The sequence below is a fragment of the Patella vulgata genome, chromosome 4 (assembly GCF_932274485.2).
Source record: "Patella vulgata chromosome 4, xgPatVulg1.2, whole genome shotgun sequence".
Classification (NCBI taxonomy): domain Eukaryota; kingdom Metazoa; phylum Mollusca; class Gastropoda; family Patellidae; genus Patella; species Patella vulgata.
The window spans coordinates 34604385-34627574 of NC_065882.2; the positions used below are offsets into that span (position 1 = coordinate 34604385).

At 39.0% G+C, this 23190-nt stretch overlaps 1 long non-coding RNA gene across 1 annotated transcript in view; it reads left to right on the forward strand.

The window, feature by feature from the left end:
* Positions 1-23190, forward strand: part of LOC126817148 (uncharacterized) — a 90776-nt gene that overhangs the window by 62715 nt on the left and 4871 nt on the right. The gene's annotated exons all lie outside the window — the stretch shown is intronic.

The window sequence follows — 23190 nt, forward strand, 5'->3', positions numbered from 1 at the left end:
AAAGTAAATGTTTTAAGGTACTCAAAGAAAAAAGAATTAGTAAAATAGATCACAAAGTTACAGCTGTGTAAGTCAATTTCATCAGTAAATGCGTAAAACGTTTTGAAAATATATTGATTCCAAGGCCACCACCCATTCTTGGAAGGAGGCTAACCAGAAATGTATTAATTTCGGAAATAGGAAACGAATTCATTCATGAAACGCCGGCCGATTTCGATTATTTTCAAGCAGCTAATGTACATTTTTCACTCCTAAACAACTCCCATGTCTGTAAGTATAATATCGCACTTGCGGTTGTATCGATAGACTTCACATTTTGTGTACGCATCAGGAATTCCTCATCTAGTACAGACAAAAAAATTCAAGGCAATCTGACCTATATTTAGTCGATTTTATTTTAAAATTTGATCCTTAATTTCTCCAAGGGGAGATAAGTTAGGACATATCTAATGGTATCGTTGAGGTTGGGTCAATGAGATCTACATACATTCCAAATTTCATGAAAATCGTACTTCCGGGACGAAATGTCATTGACGTAATTTTCGAAATTCGAAAATCGAAAATAGCAAATTGAAGTAAATATTTCAAGGTACTCAAAGAAAAAAATTAGTAACATAGGTCACATAGCCACCGACTTATGGGTATGTAGGTCAATTTCTTCGTTCGTAAAATTCGATGATTTCGGATTCCTTAAACGTTTTGAAAATATATTTAATCGACAGCCGCACCCCTTTAATTTTTTTAGAAGGGGGGGGGGGTAGGTCAAAGTTTCAGGAAGATCCTATGGTTAGAGTCTGAGAAATCCGATTGGCAGAAAACACACAAAAAAAAAAAAATAATAATAATAACTAGATCTGCTACTGTCCCATGCAGATATGAAAGCTTTCATATTCATCGTCACTTGACATGGATTATATTAAGTATCTTAAAAGAGAAAAGAACAAGAAAAAATAATTATCAAAATCGGTGAAAAACTCGCAAAGTTACAAGTCTAAACATAATGAGAAACACTGCACCCGGGCAACTAAAGGGAAATAACTGAGACTTGGATTGCTGTAATCGGCGGGAGAGAACTAAGAAAAAAGGGCAGGAAAATATGGAAAAAATAAATGAGATAACTTTGAACGGAACAAATATTTTTTGAATCAGATTGAAATCAGCTGTTGGAATATTTAGGTTAAATTTGTAAATTTTGAAAATTAAAGACAGGTCTACTTACATTCATAATTTTATGAAAATCGTACTAATATTCAAGAAGTTATCATGTTGGATTTACTTCCGGGATGAGCTGTCAATGATTAATATTCGAATTTCGAAAATCGGAAATAGCAGATTTAAAGTAAATGTTTTAGGGTACTCAAAGAAAAAATAATTAGTAAAATAGATCACAAAGTTACAGCTGTGTAAGGCAATTTTTTCAATAGTAAATTTCGGTGATTTCGGATTCGTAAAACGTTTTGAAAATATATTAATTCCAGTGCCACCACCTATTCTTGGAAGGAAGCTAACCAGAAATGTATTAATTTCGGAAATAGGAGACGAATTCGCGAAACGTCGACCGATTCGATTATTTTCAAGCCGTTAATGGGAATTTTTCACTCCTAAACAACTTTCCTGAAATGTATTAATTTCAGAAATAGGAGACGCATTGAACATACTACGGCCTAATAATAATCTTAACAGAAACAATAAGCTTTCACAGAAACAATAAACTTTCATATGAATTGTGAACGCTTAATAATAATCTTAACAGAAACAATAAGCTACGGCCTAATAATAATCTTAACAGAAACAATAAGCTTTCATAGAAACAATAAACTTTCATATGAATTGTGAACGCTTAATAATAATCTTAACAGAAACAATAAGCTTTCATATTTCATATGAAAGCTTATTGTTTCTGTTAAGATTATTTCATATGAAAGTTTATTATTAAGCGTTCACAATTCATATGAAAGCTTATTGTTTCTGTGAAAGCTTATTGTTTCTGTTAAGATTATTTTTAAGCGTTCATAATTCATATGAAAGCTTATTGTTTCTGTTAAGATTATTAAGCTTTCATATTTCATATGAAAGCTTATTGTTTCTGTTATTATTATTATTTTTTTTTTTTTTTGTGTGTGTTTTCTGCAAATCGGATTTATCAGAATCTAACCATAGGATGTTTCTGAAATTTTGACCTACCCCCACAAAAATGGGTGGTAAGTATTGTTTAAATATATTTTCGAAACGTTTTAAGAATTCGAAATTACCGAATTTTACGAACGAAAAAACGAACAATGCATAGTCGTAACATTGTTATTTATTGACCTATTTTACTAATTATTTTTTCTTTGAGTAACAAAGGCAAGAAGTACATATTAGAGAATTAGAAATTCAAAATTAAATTAAGATAAAAGAAATTGAATTGGCAAATCAGTCACACTCCACACAGCAGGCATTCTTAAATCATTTTGATGCAGCAAAACATATCAGATTAGTCCCTAAATTTCAAGAAAAGGAAATGGATCAGTATTTTTTACGTTTTGAAAAGATAGCTGCTAGTTTAAAATGGCCAAAAGAAAATTGGACACTATTATTACAAAGTGTATTATTGGGTAAAGCTAGAGAAATATTTTCAGCTATGTCCCTTGAACAATTTTCTTAATGCGTATGCTTTAGTCCCAGGGGCATATAGACAGAAATTAAGAAACTTGATTAAAGAAATTATTGGAAACTTTAATAATTTTAGACAACTTATGTTACTAGAAGAATTTAAACATTGTATACATGTTGATATAACATTTTTAGGCGAACATAAAGTAAGCTACAATGGCTGATGACTATTCACTCACATATGATTTAATTTCTACTAAAAGTAGCCAAAGGCCAGAGAAATCTCCCCATGCCGCTACCTCTCATTATACCCCAAATAAAGTAATACAGAGTAGATCACCCTTTAATCCTCAAACTTATGATAAGGCCAAGTCAAATAGTGATAGCACGGTTAGGTCTAAGCCAGAGGCATATAAAGGGGTGGATCATCATAAAATACCTGTATGTTCTTATTGTGAGCGGACGTAAAACACAACTAACAACTAACTAACATAAAATACCTGTATGTTCTTATTGTGACAAAAATGGGATTATTATTTTAGTGTGCTAGATTCTTCAAAGGAAAGAAAGTACAAATATTAGTTTAAAATCCAGTGCTTGTGTTTCATTAAAAAGCCCTAAAACGCCAATTACATTAAACTTCCCTGAAAAGGTTGTTGATAATGCTGAGTCTGAACTTATTATTGAGGAGTTTAAGCCATTTGTTTCTGAAGGATTAGTGTCACTTGTAGGTGACGATGCCAATTTAAAAACTCTTAAGATAATACGTGATACAGGGGCTTCACAAAGTTTGATGTTAGAAAAAGTTTTACCCTTTTCATCAAAGTCTTCTGTAGATGCTAATGTTCTTATACAGGGTGTTGATTTAGGCTTTGTTAGTGTACCTCTTCATGATATTAACTTAAGTCAGATTTAGTTTCTGGGCGTGTTACTGCGGATATTCGACCTGCTCTTCCTGTTGACGGTATAGATTTATTATTAGGAATGGCTTAGTTGGTGATAAAGTTATTGTTAACCCGATTCTATCAAATAATGGGCCTGCTTGATTTGTCCGCCGATAGGTGGGCCGGTTTCTAAACGGCGTACGCCGGTCAGGTTACCGTATCGGCTGATAAACAATATGGCGTCGGATAATGTTATAATATTAAACCGGTTACATGACATGTTTTAATCAAAAAAAGTATTCTTGAAAGTATGACTTGAAAGTGCCCGCAAAATATGCAGAAAAACATTAGTACTAATATTACTGAGAAAAAATAAATGACATATGAACTTTTGGTCTTACGAAGCTCAAATTCAACTTCAAAACATTTGGTTTAATTTTAACGCTTTAAAATTAGTGTTTCATGGCATTTTATCTCGTTGACATGTTCACCATCTTGCGCCGGTGTTCGCCGCTGCCGCCAAAGCGGCGCATTCGGCGTAAGCCGCAGCCGAACTTTTGTCGACTTCCGGTGAAATCAAGTGACCTCGCGCAAAAACTGCCGAACTGTGGTCCGCCGGTATGCGCCGGTATTAACAAATCAAGCAGGGCCAATCCTTCTTTTGAAAAGCATGTTCACGATAATTAGGATTCTGATTTATTTACTTACCCTGCTTGTGCAGTTTACTAAGGCTGTGAGTAAGATGTCGAAAAGAAGTTTCTTAATGAGGACATGTCTATTAATGAAGAATCTTATGTGTTGGATGACACTTTTATGGCGAATATTCCTGATATTCAGTTTGATGCTTCAATTGATAAGGACCAACTTCCTATTTTACAAGAGGGATCACGTGGCTAAGTGGGTAAGACGCTGGCTCGCTAGCCTGGAGGTCGGGTGTTCGATCCCTGCAATGGCCGAGAAAGTTCATCCAGATTATCCGGCGTGGTTTCCCCTTGTCAGTGATGCAGGGCGGAGGGCCTGACAAGGACAGCTGTCTAGTCGTTCGGATGGGACGAAAAACCGAGGTCCCGTGTACACATTGGCGTGCACGTAAAAGATCCCTTGGCAGTTGGAATTCGATATAAGAGTAGGCCGTAGCGCCGCTACCCGGGCAAAATTTCCCTCATAGCACACTGTATGGTGTATGCCCGTCTTCATTAGCCCATGTTAGGAGCAGAACAGTAGGACGTTAAACCCCATTTCATTTAATTTCATTTCCTTTTTTACAAGACAGTACCTCATTAAGCTCTAATAGTCTTGAGGGTTTAGGTGCAGAATCTTTAAGTCGTTCTAAATTAATTATTGAACAAGGAAATGACCCTGATCTTGTCAATTGTTATGGATAATGTCCCTATTTGTTTTTATAAAAATTATAATTTTTTGATGACTAAATGGAGACCGCCGGATTCGAAAGTTAGTGATGACTGGAAAGTTGTTCATCAGAATATTGTGCCAAAATTATATCGTCAATAGGTTATAAGTTTAGCCCATGGCTGGTCATTTGGAAGTTAACAAGTTACCAAAGGATTTTGAACCATTTTTATTGGCCGAATCTGAAAGAGGGTGTTGTTGAATTTTGCAAGTCATGTCACACCTGTCAGGTTGTTGGAAAGCCTAATCAGAAAATTCCTATCGCACCGCTGTATCCCATCCTAGCATTTGAAGTAACTTTTAGTAGGGTAATTACCGATTGTGTGGGACCACTTCCTAAAACAATAACTGGCAATGAATACCTATTAATAATTATGTGTGCCTCCACTCGTTTTCCAGAGGCAATTCCTCTAAGAAATATTAAAACGCCAAATATAGTGAAAGCTTTATTCAAATTTTTCACATTAGTTGGTTTACCTAAATCTAAACAGTCAGATCAAAATTTTCAAATTAGTTGGTTTACCTAAATCTATACAGTCTAATTTTATGTCTAATTTGTTTCAACAAGTCATGCACCTGTTAGATATTATTCAATATAAATCCAGTGTCCACCAAACTTTAAAAAATATGATTCGGACATATTGTTTAGGACACAAAAGAGATTGGGACGAAGGCGTTCGTCTTCTTTTATTTTCCGCTTGAGAAGCTATTCAGGTGTACCTTGGATTCAGTCAATTTGAATTAGTATTTGGTCACTCAGTGCGGGAACCGCTTACATTTCTTAAAGATAAATGGTTAGGTGATGATACTAATATCAATTTGTTAGATTATATTGTTAGTTTTAAAGAAAGACTTAAAAGAGGATGTGAAATTGCCAAATAAAATCTTAAAAATAGCCAGGCCAAAATCAAATACTGGTATGACAAGAAAGCCAAGAATCGTACTTTTAAATCTGGTGACAAGGTGCTTGCCTTTTTACCTTACAGGCCCGATAGAGTGATTTAGATTATGTTATTAAAACACCTGGTCGTTGAAAACAAAACCAGTTATGTCATATATTGAAAGAGAAACTTCAAACATAAGTAGACCTGCTGTTCAGTCAAATAATGAACAAGGGGTTATAGAACCTATACAATGGGATGTTAAATTAAAGAATTCTGTTATACTTTCAAATTTAGATACTAAACTTAATCATTTAAGTGATGTTGAAAAAGATGAGTTAAAGTCTTTAATACAGAGATACATTTATATACTGATGTTCCCAGTAAAACTGAGGCTATATATCATGATGTTGACGTGGATGGGGCTGTACCTGTTAAATGGGATGTTAAATTAAAGAATTCTGTTATACTTTCAAATTTAGATACTAAACTTAATCATTTAAGTGATGTTGAAAAATATGAGTTAAAGTCTTTAATACAGAGATACATTTATTTACTGATGTTCCCAGTAAAACGGAGGCTATATATCATGATGTTGACATGGATGGGGCTGTACCTGTTAAAAAAACACCCATACCGTTTAAATCCTCTTAAATTGGAACATTTGAGAAATGAAGTCAAGTATATGTTGGAAAATGACATTATTGAACCCAGTTACAGTGACTGGAGTTCACCATGCATATTAGTTTTTGTTTCAATAACTGATTCACGTCCTATCCCTAGAATAGATGATTGTATTGATAAGATAGGTGATGCACAATTTGTTAGTATAAATTTGATTTTTTAAAGGGATATTGGCAGGTTCCATTAATCGAAAGGACTAAAAAGGGTATCAGCTTTTGTAACACCAGATGGTCTTTTCCAGTATAAAGTACAAATGCCGTTTGCTATGAAAAACGCATTGCCTACCTTTAAAAGATTAGTTGATGGCATTATTGCCGATTTACAAAATTATGAGGTGTATATTGACGACATTATTACCTATAGTGATACATGGGAACAGCACATGAATCATTTAAATGCTTTATTTAAGAAATTATCTGATGCTAAATTAATTGTAAATCCTATTAAAAGTGATTTTTATCATGCTACTGTAGAATACTTAGGCCATATTGTAGGCAAAATTTGAAGCTATTGTGGATTTTACTTAGCCGAATAATAAGAAAGAAATGATGAGATTTTTAGGTATGCTAAATTTATTTGGTCTGATCAATGTGCGAAGGCGTTTGATAAACGCCATACTAATTACATCTCCAATTCTTATTACACCAGATTTTACTAAACAATTTAAACTTTCGGTAGATGCAAGTGATATAGGTGCAGGTTTAGTTTTGTCTCAGAATGATGTAAATGACATTGACCATCCTATATGTTATTTTTCAAATTGAAACTGTATTTACTGCAACAACTTTTAACAAATGTACATAACAATTGACAAAATCTAGATATCAAGCATCTGTGGATAATTCCATGAAAGAATTCACTACAAATGCACAAAACCAAAACGTCAGAGAACCATGAAACAAAGCAAGGGTCAGCTGAAGTCAATATCGGGTATGTCCACCCTGAGCTCTTACACACGCCTGAAGTCGCCTTGGAATGGACTGGCACAGATGTCTCACTACACGCTTTGGGATTGTTTGCCAATGATTTTGGAGTGCCTGTAACAGTTCGTGGTGGCACGGCTTGAGGTGTTCGATCAGGTTCATGTAGGGAGACATAGCGGGCCTATCTATAACCAAGACATGATGATTGTTCAGAAAGTCTCTTGTCAACCTGGCAGTGTGGGATCGGGCGTTGTCATGCTGGAAAACCATCCGTCGACGGATGCCATGTTGAGCCAGCAATGGAAGCAACACCGGACGAAGGATGGCGTCAACATATGTTGAGCGTTGAGATTGCCTTGACCACCACCAACTGGGACCGGAAGTTGACGTTGATAGCGGCCCAAACCATGACGCCACCTCCCTCGAAACGATCCCTTTCCAGCACGCAGTTCATGTCGACGTCGGTAGATACGTTAACGTCCATTAGGGAAACTGAGTTTGAATCGGGATTCATTCGAGAAGATGACATTTCGCCACGGTGTGTTGTGCAGATACCCCTGATTTGCGGCCAATTGCTGTCTGGCAAGTCGATGACGATGCAAAAGGATTTGGCCTTGGTAAGGTCGACAGCAGCGTTACCCAAGAGCAGCCAGGCGCCCTCGGACTGTTTGAGGGCTGGTCTGACGTTGCCGTGTTCCAACAGTTCCCATGGCAGTAGTAGAAGAACACTGGAACCTGTAAATGGACGTTTTTGATTTTTGTCTGAATAATGAGTAATTGCTCCACCAATCCTTAGACATTTAGCAATTCGTCGTGGCATGCTCCTAATCAACTAGGAAAACCTTTTGAAATCATAAAAGAACCCCTGCCTCAATTTTACTCGCCCCATTTCACTCGCAAAGAAATACACTGTCAAAAGTGTAAATGGACGTTTTTGATTTTGTCTTAATAATGAGTAATTGCTCCACCAATCCTTAGACATTTAGCAATTCGTCGTGGCATGCTCCTAATGAACCATCCAATCACGATTTGGGGCAACCTGAAACACTCCTCTGGCAGTGTTGTCGCTTGAAGTTGACGTCGACGAACACGTCTCCCGATCATGTCCAAGACATGCTCTTTAGGGGAAGGGTCGGGACTCATGACTGGCCAAGGTATACGGACAATATGCTGACGCTGGAGGTAGTCATTCACGACACGAGCGCGGTGGGCACGGGCATTATCATCTTGAAAGATGAAACGTCGACCTCCACATTGAGCAAAGGGCAGAGAACTATCGCTGCCAGGATGTGGTCACGGTAGTACACACCAGTGACCCTTCCTTGAAAATATGCAAGCCCGTTCTGCCAGTCATGGTGATTCCTCCTCACACCATAACAGACCCACGCCCGAATCTGTCATGCTGTCTGACGTTAACGTTAGCATGACGCTCATTTACACGCCTCAAAACGCGAACATGCCTATCGGTGAAATCCAGAGTAAATCTGGACTCATCTGAGAACAATAGAGAGGTTCCGCAACCAGTACGAACTACTACGGTTCGTCATTTTTCTACGAAGATTTCTGGAAAAGTTCGGGGTTAAAAAAACGAGGGACGAAATCGTAATTTTCTCGCTGATTTGTGGATGAAATTTCTAATTTTATGGTATTATAGAAAGCCTGGACATTTACGGTTCAGTATATGGTTGATAAGCTTCAAAGGGATCGGCAATTGTTTTGATTTTGGACAAATTTTCGGGCTGTGAAATTTTTTTTTTTTTTTTTTTTTGACACTCGCCAACGAGATCGAATAATCTCGAATTTGATAAGAACACATTCCAATGGACTTCTTGGAGACTAAAATTTAAATTAATTTGATATTTTTTTACGAAGTACGAAGCCCTTATCGTAGTTCGTACTGGTTGCGGAACCTGTCAAGTACGAAGTACGAAGCCGTGTTCGTACTTCGTGGTTCGTACTTCGCACTGGTTGCGGAACCTCTCTATTACACGCACCCATCGACGATTACCTCAATTCCTACGCTGCCTACACCATTGACGCCAGTTTGCCATTAAGCATGTTGGCTACTGCTCGCTGTGTAGAAACTATTTGAAGCATGCCAATAGCACGTAGACGTTCATCATGTTGAAGGTTGAAGACGTCTTATTGCAAATTAAACGTAACCCACTAAAGCAAAGATACGCTAAACTGTAAATCTTATGCAAGAACCGACAGAAAAGCAAACATGGATAGGATAAACCAGCCCGCAGGAGTTTTCAACAACACTTGCTTGAAGTGTCAAATTTGACAATGAACCCCTCCCACGTGTATGGCGCTATTTCGTGATGTTCGGTGGTTCTGTTGGGGCAATAAGTTCTTAAGCTGTGAACATACTCTCAAAGCATGTCAAGTGTCCATGACTATTTATTATATCACAACCTGCATAGGTATTTGCATTTTATAATAAACAGCAAAAAAAACCAAAAAAAAAAACGTCAGTACGATTTTAAAATCAGAGAGTCAATTTAATCAAATCATTCTAGAAACGACTTACTACATGGATCAAAGCAATTTTTTGTGAACAGTATGTTGATACATTAGTGACTAATTCATCACAATTCCAAGACATTACGAGAAGGTTTACAGTCTGTACACAGTCTATAGACCCTATTTGGTGTGTCCACCGCGAGGTTCAATAACAGCAGCGCAGCGTTTGTACATGGAGTGGAACCAGACGATTAATGAATGCCATTGGCACCTGGAACCACACTCTCGGGAAAAGCCTGGCGCAATCCATCGGCTGTGTTTGGTCTCAGTACGACGTAATTAAGTCTCCTCTGAAAGGCTGGCCAGTGCATAACGTTGGCACCGTTCTGTTGTAGAAAGTCCCGAGTAACTCTGGTGGTGTGGGCACGGGCGTTGTTATGCTGGAAAACGTTGTTTCGATGACGTGCGAAATGTGGTATGACGTGGGGTCTGAGAGCTTGATCAATGTAGCGCCCTGCTGTGATGCCGCCTCCTCTCCCTGGACCAAGAGTTTGGAACACCACAGGACCCACTCTCTAGTTCAGGCCGATTCCACCCCAAACCATTATGCTTGGTCAGAATAACTCTGACCACGTCGACGCCATATTCCCCCACCCCATTGATTCGTATCGAAGATGCAGCAGTCTGCAAGACGTTCCTCAAGACGTCTCCACACACGTTGACGGCCATCAGCGTGATAAAGATGAAAGCGACTCTCATCACTGAAGAGCACACTTTGCCAGTCTACTGTTCTCCATGTCCGGTGCCCTTGAGCCCATATCAAACGTCGCTGACGGGGATGATCCCTGAGGATAGGTCCAACATAAGGTCGTCGTGCACGGAGTCCTACTTCTCTTAGACGACGTCTTACGGTGTTGGCACTTACTGGTCCTTGTCTTCCGACGACTGCTGCACCTGTTCGAGTCGCTGGACAGAATCTGTCACGCAGATGAGTGACCCGGATGTAGCGGTCTTGAGCCTGGGTTGTAACGCGTTGTGGACCAGGACGTTGACGGTCACGTGTTGATCCAGTAACTCGAACACGTTCCACCAACCTTACAATAGTGGACTGATGACAATTGAAGTGTCTGGCAATAGCACGTGTAGACATGGCAGCCCTGGACATTCCCATTGCTTCATTCCGTTGATTTTCAGTAAGTCTCGGCATCTCTAGCTCGATTCCTTCACACAGATTGACGTTTCACATTAAGTTGAAAACATGCTTTTAAAGGGGTCACACACAATGCTGCACGTGAATATTGGGTTTTTCATGTACATCTCGTGCAATTTTTTTTTGTGCACACGGGCCGATATTTTTTTCGTTTGGGAGCATTGTGTGAAACAATAGTTCATAGTATTGCATAATATTATACTTACATCCCACTTCTACTCGTTGCCACTGGCAACCTTTGATAAAACTGTCCCGTTTATTTGCAATACATGCATAAAAAGTATCCGTGTATCAAAAATGTACAGAAAGATTACTGTTCATTTCTGATACACGGATACTTTTATACCGTTTTAGATACCTATCAAGCAATAAGTAGCGGACGTTTAGTCCAACCCAGATCGCAATTGATAACGATGGCTCGATACAATGTACATGAAACAACTAGTCAAAAATCATAGTAACAAAACAAAATGGGGGGAACTACATGGCAGTTCAAAAACATATACAATGACATTAAATTAACATAACAACATATTACAAAAATCAATTATTATACATATTAATTGGCATCTATTTCATAATTTGGTTTGATTTATATTAATATGCAAAATATATAAATTAGAATATTGAATAATTATTTTAATTAATTGTGATGATAGAAGGCGCAGTTCTCTTGCTGGACACTTCACAGGCATTGAAAATAAGCAGGATGAAAAAAAAACGCCCAAAAAAGTCATAAACTTTATTACAAATAAATTTCAACGGAAGAACCATCCGCCGATGCATACTTTCACCAGGAATGACCCATGTTTCGTATTTCCTTTACACTACATTTAATAATATCGCAGTCCTCTACGCCATAGACAAGTTGTTTTGACGATGTGGTCTAAACAAACACGTGATTGTTTTACGCTCAGAGTATCATAGTAAATACTACTCAGGTCGTCTCTCCACTGCGAAATCATTCTACCATGAAATGTAACGTGAGGCTTAGAAAGGGATAAATAATGAAAGAGCAGAAAGTATTTGTCACTTTTCGGTTGAAACGACTCGATAATAAATACTATTTTTCACATTTTCCTTCACAATACTCGATAGAAATGTGATGTAAGTAACTTATTAGCACCTTTCCTCGGTGTATCGGTGAATATCAGGACAGTTTTGGTCGGGAGCCGCCTCGGCTCCGCCTCGGCTGGGCCCCTCGACCAAAACTGTCCTGATATTCACCGATACACCTCGGAAAGTGTGCTAATAATTACTACATACAAAACCACCTAGTAATAAAATATTTTGGGAAAAAATGATGCTTATTCCATGGCGCTCAGTATGCTATTTTGAATACAAAATGAGGAGAAAGAGGATAACCCAAGTGTGTATACGCCAAGTCTGTATTGTATGAATACGCTGCTCCAATTAATCGGTTAACTACATTCTGTAAATCGCATCCAGTATGTATCTGGAACGTGCTGTGGTGACTGGTCGCTTCGTGTGCTAGTCGCCGAAATCGATCCCACTGCTGACGAGAAATAGCATCACTAATTTTAATGTCAAGTCCACATATAAGTTTTGCTCGAAAAATAATATTATGTTTTAGAAACACAAACAAAAGGTGGGCCCCTCGACCAAAACTGTCCTGATATTCACCGATACACCTCGGAAAGTGTGCTAATAATTACTACATACAAAACCACCTAGTAATAAAATATTTTGGGAAAAAATGATGCTTATTCCATGGCGCTCAGTATGCTATTTTGAATACAAAATGAGGAGAAAGAGGATAACCCAAGTGTGTATACGCCAAGTCTGTATTGTATGAATACGCTGCTCCAATTAATCGGTTAACTACATTCTGTAAATCGCATCCAGTATGTATCTGGGAACGTGCTGTGGTGACTGGTCGCTTCGTGTGCTAGTCGCCGAAATCGATCCCACTGCTGACGAGAAATAGCATCACTAATTTTAATGTCAAGTCCACATATATGTTTTGCTCGAAAAATAATATTATGTTTTAGAAACACAAACAAAAGGTGGGCCCCTCGACCAAAACTGTCCTGATATTCACCGATACACCTCGGAAAGTGTGCTAATAATTACTACATACAAAACCACCTAGTAATAAAATATTTTGGGAAAAAAATGATGCTTTTTCCATGGCGCTCAGTATGCTATTTTGAATACAAAATGAGGAGAAAGAGGATAACCCAAGTGTGTATACGCCAAGTCTGTATTGTATGAATACGCTGCTCCAATTAATCGGTTAACTACATTCTGTAAATCGCATCCAGTATGTATCTGGGAACGTGCTGTGGTGACTGGTCGCTTCGGGTGCTAGTCGCCGAAATCGATCCCACTGCTGACGAGAAATAGCATCACTAATTTTAATGTTAAGTCCACATATATGTTTTGCTCGAAAAATAATATAATGTTTTAGAAACACAAACAAAAGGTGGCGAAGAACTGACATAACTCTTTTTGATTTCGATGTGCATGTATTTAAAATACTAACCAAAGCTAAGTTATCAATGTGAAGCAGTAATGACCACAGGAATCAACTCTAAAAAAGTAACATCAGCTAAAATAGGTGACTTTTTCCACATATCAGGCCAAGCAAAATACACCCATTGACCGGCAAAATGAGCCCCAAAGCCTAACAAAGCACCCCCAGCACTATCTGTGTACAAATCTAATGTTTCATTGGAAAAACACCCTTTCTCCGAAATAATATTAAACCATTAAAATTTTCTAAAAAATTAAGCCACATTGACATGTCCTCCCGTAAGCTTATATTAATCCTGATATGATGGTGTTTTTCCATAATGCCACACATAGAATCATATATTCGTCGCAAAAATGCCCTGCCAGGTCTGACAGCCCTACACACAAAGTTTAGGGAACCAGTCAATGTCTGCAAATCAAGCAATGTGATCAATTTTACAAAAATCCACACTCTTAATTTCAAGACCAAGGAATGTCAGCCGGGTAAACGGGCCAACAGTCTTTTTCCTAGCAACAGGAAAACCAATTTCATTACAAAGATCAGTAGAAACAGACATCAACACGCTACAATCAACAGAATTACTTGCCCCTATAAAAATAAAATCATCCAAATAATTTAATGAACTGCAACCAGGGTTATATTCTATAATCCAATGTAAAAATGTTGATGTTTATCTATAACATTATCAACCGAAGTATAATTGACTACATAAATCAGGGTGAATAAAACTATTTATGCTCTTTGTTCTGGGATAAGATAAATGCGGAGTCCTACTTCTCTTAGACGACGTCTTACGGTGTTGTCACTTACAAGTCCTTGTCTTCCGACGACTGCTGCACCTGTTCGAGTCGCTGGGCGGAATCTGTCACGAAGTAGCGGTCTCGAGCCTGGGTTGTAACGCGTTGTGGACCAGGACGTTGACGGCCACGTGTTGATCCAGTAACTCGAACACGTTCCACCAACCTTACAATAGTGGACTGATGACTATTGAAGTGTCTGGCAATAGCACGTGTAGACATGCCAGCCCTGGACATTCCCATGGCTTCATTCCGTTGATTTTCAGTAAGTCTCGGCATCTCTAGCTCGATTCCTTCACACGTCCAACAACAAATTACGACAGATTGACTGCACATTAAGTTGAAAACATGCTTTTAAAGGGCTCACTCACAATGCTGCACGTGAATATTGGGTTTTCATGTGCATCTCGTGCAATTTTTTTTTTTTGCACACGTGCCGATATTTTTTGCGTTTGGGAGCATTGTGTGAAACAATAGTTCATAGTATTGCATAATATTATACATACAAACCACCTAGTAATAAAATATTTGGGAAAAAAAGTGATGCGTTTTCCACGGCGCTCAGACATGGAGAAGAGTAGACTGGCAAAGTGTGCTCTTCAGTGATGAGAGTCGCTTTCATCTTTATCACGCTGATGGCCGTCAACGTGTGTGGAGACGTCTTGGGGAACGTCTTGCAGACTGCTGCGTCTTCGAAACGAATCGATGGTGTGGGTGTGGGGAGGCGTCACATTTCATCACCGGACCGCCTTACACATTTGCAGGGGTAGCGTTAATGCTGTAGCCTACCGTGATGATGTCTTGCAATCAATTGTTGTTCCGATGTTTCGAGCGCACCCACAACTTCAGCACTTCAAACAGGATAATGCACGTCCGCATACCGCCCGTTTTAGTATGAACTACCTGGCTGCTAACAATATCAATGTCTTGGACTGGCCAGCCATGTCTCCGGACATGGCACCGATAGAACATGTCTGGGATGAGATTGGACGCCGTCTGTATCGGAGACCACAGGTGCACACCATTGCTGCTTTAGTAAGTAAGTAGTAAGAAGCCTTTAATTTCATAAAATTGTAAAGTCACGTGGATCACGTGACTTTTGAGCATATAAAGATGAAAAACCTGAAAAAACACGTGCAAACACCAACTCGTGAGGTCAATCGATGCAAGTTTGCCTAAACTGAACACGCACACGTAACTTAAACTGGAAAAACAAATTAAAATTGTTATTTTCATCCTTGTTGGAAAATGCCGTGCCTTTCAAATGTAGAACGTCTACGTGCTATAGGTAGGCTCTAGGCTGGTCAGTCTGTGGTCACTGTTGCAAGAGCCTTTAATTGTTCACGCCAGACAATAATTAATCTTAGTATGAGAGGGCTTCAAACTGGGACTATTGCCGACCGACCAAGGGCGGGAGCGCCACGTGTGACGTCACTCCTGGAAGATCAAGCAATACGATTACGTCATCTTAAAAATAGATTTGTCACTGCAACCTCCACAAGTAGAGGGATGCTTGGTGGAAGGGTAACTGCACAAATTGTTCGAAATCGCTTGCAGACTGCTGGTCTTCGAGCTCGGAGGCCCTTTAATGGACCAATATTGACACCTCTTCATCGCCGTAACCGACTTGTGTGGGCCACAAGACACATAAGATTTACTCAAAGACAATGGAATTCCGTTTTCTTTAGTGACGAATCTCGATTCACTTTGAGATTTACGATGGCAGGGTCCGAGTGTACCGCAGACGAGGTGAACGTTACGCTCAAGTATGCGTCAGAGAAGTTGACCGATTTGGTGGCGGCAGCGTCATGGTTTGGGGTTCTTTTTTTGCACATGGACGTTCTCCTCTTGTTGTTGTCCAAGGGAACTTAAATGCTGTCCAGTACAGGGATCAGATTTTGCAACCTGTTCTTCTTCCGTTTATGCAGAGACATGGGCCTGGACTAACGTTTCAACAAGACAATGCTCGACCCCATACAGCAATTGCTACCCAGAATTTTTTAAGAAATGCCGGTGTCCAAGTCCTGGATTGGCCGTCGTTTAGCCCCGACCTTAATCCTATTGAACACATCTGGGACGAACTGGGTCGACGTGTTCGTCAGCAAGTGAATCCACCACTGACGTTGCAGGACCTTCAACATGCTCTTGCTGAGCAGTGGCGACGTCTTCCTCGGGTAGTGTTTACTAATGTTCTGAGATCCATGAGAACATGTTTTGTGGCAGTGCGAGACGCTAGAGGAGGCCACGGCCGTTACTAAACACTTTATTCCGAAAGTCTGTGAATTTCATTTTGGGGGGTACTGTGACATCACGAACGTTATCAATGTCAAGGACTTTCGGCGAGACGTATTCTTGCTTTCTGTTGACGTCAAATCTAGTTCCAAAAATCCCGAGTGTCAAGTTTTTAATTTGGCTGAGTATATATTCATAATAAACAACAATATTATGGACATGTTAACGATTGTATACAGTCAGTTAAAAGCCTGATTAAATAAATGAGTTTTAAGTTGTTTTTTAAAAGAATATAGAGATGTACAACATCTTAAACTAAATGGTAGATTATTAAAAGGGCGCTGACCATAACAGACTAGTTGAACAGTTTTGGGCTTTAAAAGTAAATTATCTGATGTACGTACGGCCAGGTGTATAAAGTTCTAAAAAAATCTGAGGTAAACATGAGATAAATTATTTAAACATTTAAAAGTAAGTAATAAAATCTTAAAACCAATTCGATATTTAACGGGTAACCAGTGTAAATTATATAAAACAGGAGTTATGTGGTCACATTTCTTAGTTAAAGTAACAAGTCTAGCTGCAGTATTCTGTACTTTTTGTAATTTATCTATAAGCTTGAAAGGTAAACCAATTAAAATCGAGAAGTGACCAGAGAATAAACAAGTGACTTAGTAGCCTCTACAGTTACAAATTTACGTATTTTATCTATATTTCTGATATTAAAATAGCACAATTTACAAATATATTATTTACTTGAGCTCCGATAAGCATAAAACTATCAAAGATTGCGCCGATATTACAATCAGAATAAGATGGAAATCAGGGTATAATCATGTGCATATTTACTAAGAGAAACACAACACAAACACAAAATCACTATATTAGTATCAAAACAAACAAAAAAATCTAGTTATGTATTTTCACTTTTTACTTTTCGCCTTTGCAGCAAATTCACTCTAACTTTTTTTCTCTTTGCATTTTCAACTATCAGAATTTCTCCATTGTAATTTCCAACACCACAATTTCTCCAATCGAACAGACAGAGGGCGTGGTTCCGGGTACAGTCGAAGTTGACGTCATTATTTATCGTCTCGGCTAAAATTACTACTCCATTGGGTTATTCATAACTCTTAAGAATTGTCCGATTTGATTTAATAATTTTTGGAGAAATGAAATAAAATGAAATGTGGTTTAACGTAATTTTTGGAGAAATAAAAAATGAAATAAATTCGTTGTCATGTCGAACAGCTTTTTGTTTAATATGTTATATCATCGGCTCATTGTCTTAATAGACCGGACAGCACATGGATGTGAGCAAATTCCTGGCGTTATATCTGAAATAAGTGAAACTACAAAAGAGGTGCCTTAATCGATTAAGAAATGCTTTAGTTATTGGACGATGTAATAAATTGCACAAAAGACAATTAGGGCATGGTAGAGAGTATCATCATTCGTCAGGAAAAGTTGATCCGCAACAGTTATTTACTCCACAAGAACAGTTACAATATTTCGTTGATAATGATCTGTAATTTTTAGAAAATTAAAATATTAAAAAATAAAATATCCCCGAAAAGAGGTATGAATTATTGTTTCACTGGGTTGGTTACCAGAATATTTGAATTTACCTTTTCAATCGATCATGTTAAGGTACGGTAGTTGTGGTCGCAACACATTATGCAGCAGAGTCTACCTGTCCACTGTCAATATTAAAATCTAATGGATTTTGTAGTTGTTATAAAACCGGACAATAAAGACAAAAATTATTTGTTCTTTTCACATTAACTGGGAGTTAGATAATGCGAAACTAGAAACAAAAGTAATTCAAATACAACTAGAAACAAAAGTTGTATTAATTAAAATACAAGGCGGGCCTATTTAGGCCTATATACCTCTCCGACAAGACAAGACTAAAGAGTTAAAAAAAAAAAGCCAAAAAAACTATACTCAGCCAAATTAAAAACTTGACACTCGGGATTTTTGGGACTAGATTTTTAATATTTGGTTTAAGGCAACTATTTTAGTGTTATGTTGTGCATAGACGACCTTGACATCAACAGAAAGCAAGAATACGTCTCGCCGAAAGTCCTTGACATTGATAACGTTCGTGATGTCACAGTACACCCCAAAATGAAATTCACAGACTTGGAGAACAATCGGAATAAAGTGTTTAGTAACAGTTGTGGCGTCCTCTAGCGTCTCGTACTGCCACACAACGTCTTCTCATGGATCTCAGAACATTAGTAAAACACTACCCGAGGAAGACGTCGCGACTGCTCAGCAAGAGCATGTTGAAGGTCCTGCAACGTCAGTGGTGGATTCACTTGCTGACGAACACGTCGACCCAGTTCGTCCCAGATGTGTTCAATAGGATTAAGGTCGGGGCTAAGCGACGGCCAATCCAGGACTTGGACACCGGCATTTCTGGGTAGCAATTGTTGTATGGGGTCGAGCATTGTCTTGTTGTTGTTGAAACGTCAGTCCAGGCCCATGTCTCTGCATAAACGGAAGAAGAACAGGTTGCAAAATCTGATCCCTGTACTGGACAGCATTTAAGTTCCCTTGGACAACAACAAGAGGAGAACGTCCATGTGCACAAAAAGAACCCCAAACCATGACGCTGCCGCCACCAAATCGGTCAACTTCTCTGACGCATACTTGAGCGTAACGTTCACCTCGTCTGCGGTACACTCGGGCCCTGCCATCGGCAAATCTCAAAGTGAATCGAGATTCGTCACTAAAGACAACCGAATTCCACTGTCTTTGAGTAAATCTTAAGTGGCCTGTGTCCCACACAAGTCGGTTACGGCGATGAAGAGGTGTCAATATTGGTCCATTATAGGGCCTCCGAGCTCGAAGACCAGCAGTCTGCAAGCGATTTCGAACAGTTTGTGCAGTTACCCTTCCACCAAACATCTCTCTACTTGTGGAGGTTGCAGTGACAAATCTGTTTCTAAGATGACGTAATCGTATTGCTTGATCTTCCTGGAGTGACGTCACCCGTGGCGCTCCCGCCCTTGGGCGGTCGGCAATAGTTCCAGTTCGAAGCACTCTCATTCTAAGATTAATTATTGTCTGGCGTGAACAGTTAAAAGCTCTTGCAACAGTGACCACAGACTGACCAGCATAGAGCGACGTTCTACATTTGAAAGGCGCGGCATTTTCTAGCAAAGATGAAAATAACAATTTTAATTTGTTTTTCCATTTCAAGTTCCGTGTGCGTGTTCAGTTTAAGGAAACTTGCATCGATTGACCTCACGAGTTTGTGTTTGCACGTGTTTTTCAGGTTTTTCATCTTTATATGCTCAAAAGTCACGTGATCCACGTGACTTTACAATTTTATGAAAATAAAGGCTTCTTACTACTTACTATCGTTAGAAACACTTTAAAATTTATTTGACTTACCAGAAGAAAACAAATTTGTTGAAATTCATCAGTGTCAAGTTTTTAATTTGGCTGAGTATAGTATAAAGACCAAGTACGCATTCAAACTATTAAAGAAAATAGTGACCCTAAACACCCTCAGCAAATTTCAACGATCACGGGAAGTACAAAGTGTACAAAAGTGCATAAGCAATTAAAGGCTCAATACCACTCTTGTTGTAACTGAATAGTATGTCATAATCTTTATTCTGGTCAACAAATTGTACTATACTGAGTGCCATGGAAAACGCATCACTTAGTTTTTCGTATAACAAAATGATCCTGTAAACATATCTATAGTATAAAGACCAAGTACGCATTCAAACTATTAAAGAAAATAGTGACCCTAAACACCCTCAGCAAATTTCAACGATCACGGGAAGTACAAAGTGTACAAAAGTGCATAAGCAATTAAAGGCTCAATACCACTCTTGTTGTAACTGAATAGTATGTCATAATCTTTATTCTGGTCAACAAATTGTACTATACTGAGTGCCATGGAAAACGCATCACTTAGTTTTTCGTATAACAAAATGATCCTGTAAACATATCTTATTTATTTTGCTTCTTATTGTGAACAATATTCAAATGGGAACACATCAATAACAACACATTTCTACACTTATGGATGTTTAATCTGTAAATCAACGGTACAAAGTCAGAGGGGTCAAAACCAAAAGTACGACACAGATGTCAGTAGCGCGTGTGTCCTCCACGGGCTCTTACCCATGCTGTGCAGCGACGTCGCATGAAATTTACCAATGTTTGAAAGAAGGCCTGGGGCAAACTGTTCCATTCTTGGACAAGAGCAGTGTCTAAAGCAGCAATGGTGTGCATCTGTGGTCTCCGACACAGACGGCGTCCAATCTCATCCCAGACATATTCTATCGGTGCCATGTCCGGAGACATGGATTCCTACTTCTCTTAGACGACGTCTTACGGTGTTGGCACTTACTGGTCCTTGTCTTCCGACGACTGCTGCACCTGTTCGAGTCGCTGGGCGAAATCTGTCACGCAGATGAGTGACCCGGATGTAGCGGTCTTGAGCCTGGGTTGTAACGCCTTGTGGACCATTACGTTGACGGTCACGTGTTGATCCAGTAACTCGAACACGTTCCACCAACCTTACAATAGTGGACTGATGACAATTGAGGTGTCTGGCAATAGCACGTGTAGACATGCCAGCCCTGGACATTCCCATGGCTTCATTCCGTTGATTTTCAGTAAGTCTCGGCATCTCTAGCTTGATTCCTTCACACGTCCAACAACAAATTACGACAGATTGACGTTTCACAGTTCATGTACTGCACATTAAGTTGAAAACATGCTTTTAAAGGGCTCACACACAATGCTGCACGTGAATATTGGGTTTTTCATGTGCATCTGACAGATTGACGTTTCACAGTTCATGTACTGCACATTAAGTTGAAAACATGCTTTTAAAGGGCTCACACACAATGCTGCACGTGAATATTGGGTTTTTCATGTGCACACGCGCCGATATTTTTTGCGTTTTGGAGCATTGTGTGAAACAATAGTTCATAGTCGTCTAAAAGCAGCAGGACTCCGTGCACGAAGACCTTATGTTGGAGCTATCCTCAGGGATCATAACCGTCAGACATGGAGAAGAGTAGACTGGCAAAGTGTGCTCTTCAGTGATGATAGTCGCTTTCATCTTTATCACGCTGATGGCCGTCAACGTGTGTGGAGACGTCTTGGGGAACGTCTTGCAGACTGCTGCGTCTTCGAAACGAATCGATGGGGTGGGAGGAGTGTAATGGTGTGCTGAGGCTTCACATTTGATCACCGGACCGCCCTACACATTTGCAGGGGTTGCGTTAATGCTGTAGCCTACCGTGATGATGTCTTGCAACCAATTGTTGTTCCGATGTTTCGAGCGCACCCACAACTTCAACACTACCAACAGGATAATGCACGTCCGCATACCACCCGTTTTAGTATGGACTACCTGGCTGCTAATAACATCAATGTCTTGGACTGGCCAGCCATGTCTCCGGACATGGCACCGATAGAACATGTCTGGGATGAGATTGGACGCCGCCTGTATCGGAGACCACAGATGCACACCATTGCTGCTTTAGAAGCTGCTCTTGTCCAAAAATGGAACAATTTGCCCCAGGCCTTCTTTCAAACATTGGTTAATTCCATGCCACGTCGCTGCACACATGTGTGTCGTACTTTTGCTTTTGACCCCTCTGACACTTTGTACCGTTGATTACAGATTAAACATCCATAAGTGTACAAATGTGTTGTTATTGATGTGCTCCCATTTGAATATTGTTCACAATACGAAGCAAAATAAATAAGGTATGTTTACAGGATCATTTGTTATATTTGTTTTCCATGGCGCTCAGTATATTATTCGGTTTTATCATCATTTAATTTTAGAAAGTTCTTTGACATCCATTTTCTAAGAGGGGTTCATTGTCAAATTTGACACTTCAAGGAGGGGTTGATGAAAACTGCCGCTTGCTGGTTTATCCTATCCATGTTTGCTGTCCTATCGGTTCCTACATAAGATTTGCTGTTTAGCGTATCTTTGCTTTAGTGTGTTCCGTTTAATTTGATCGGGAGACGTGTTCGTCGACGTTAACGTCAACCGACAACACTGCAAAAATTGGCCGTGGCACTGCAAGAGGAGTGGTTCAGATTGCCTAAATCGTGATTGGACGGTTGATTATGAGCATGCCACGACAAATTGCTGAATGTCTGAGGATAAAACAGCAGTGCATTTTCGCAGTTTTGTATTGTCTTGAATATCCCCTACTTTTTTTCAGGAGTATTTAATTGAGTATCATCGGCATACAAATGAAATCTGAGAACATATTTTCTGACAATATCACCTAATGGTGAAGTATAAAGGGTAAATTAAATCGGACCAAGTACAGAACCTTGAGGAACCCCCGATGACAAAACATATTCAAACGAAGATTTACAATTAACTAAAATACATACACTGTTTTCTACCCACAACAAAGCTTTCTAAAAGATTTAATGCAGAGCCACACATACCGAATTTAAAATGAAGTCTACGTAAAAGGATAATATGATCCACCTTGTGTCGAAAGCAGCAGATAAATCTAATAAAATTAAAAATGTACATTTTCTATTATCAATTTCCATTAAAGTATCATTTGAAACCCGGGTTAAAGCTGTACTGTGAAATT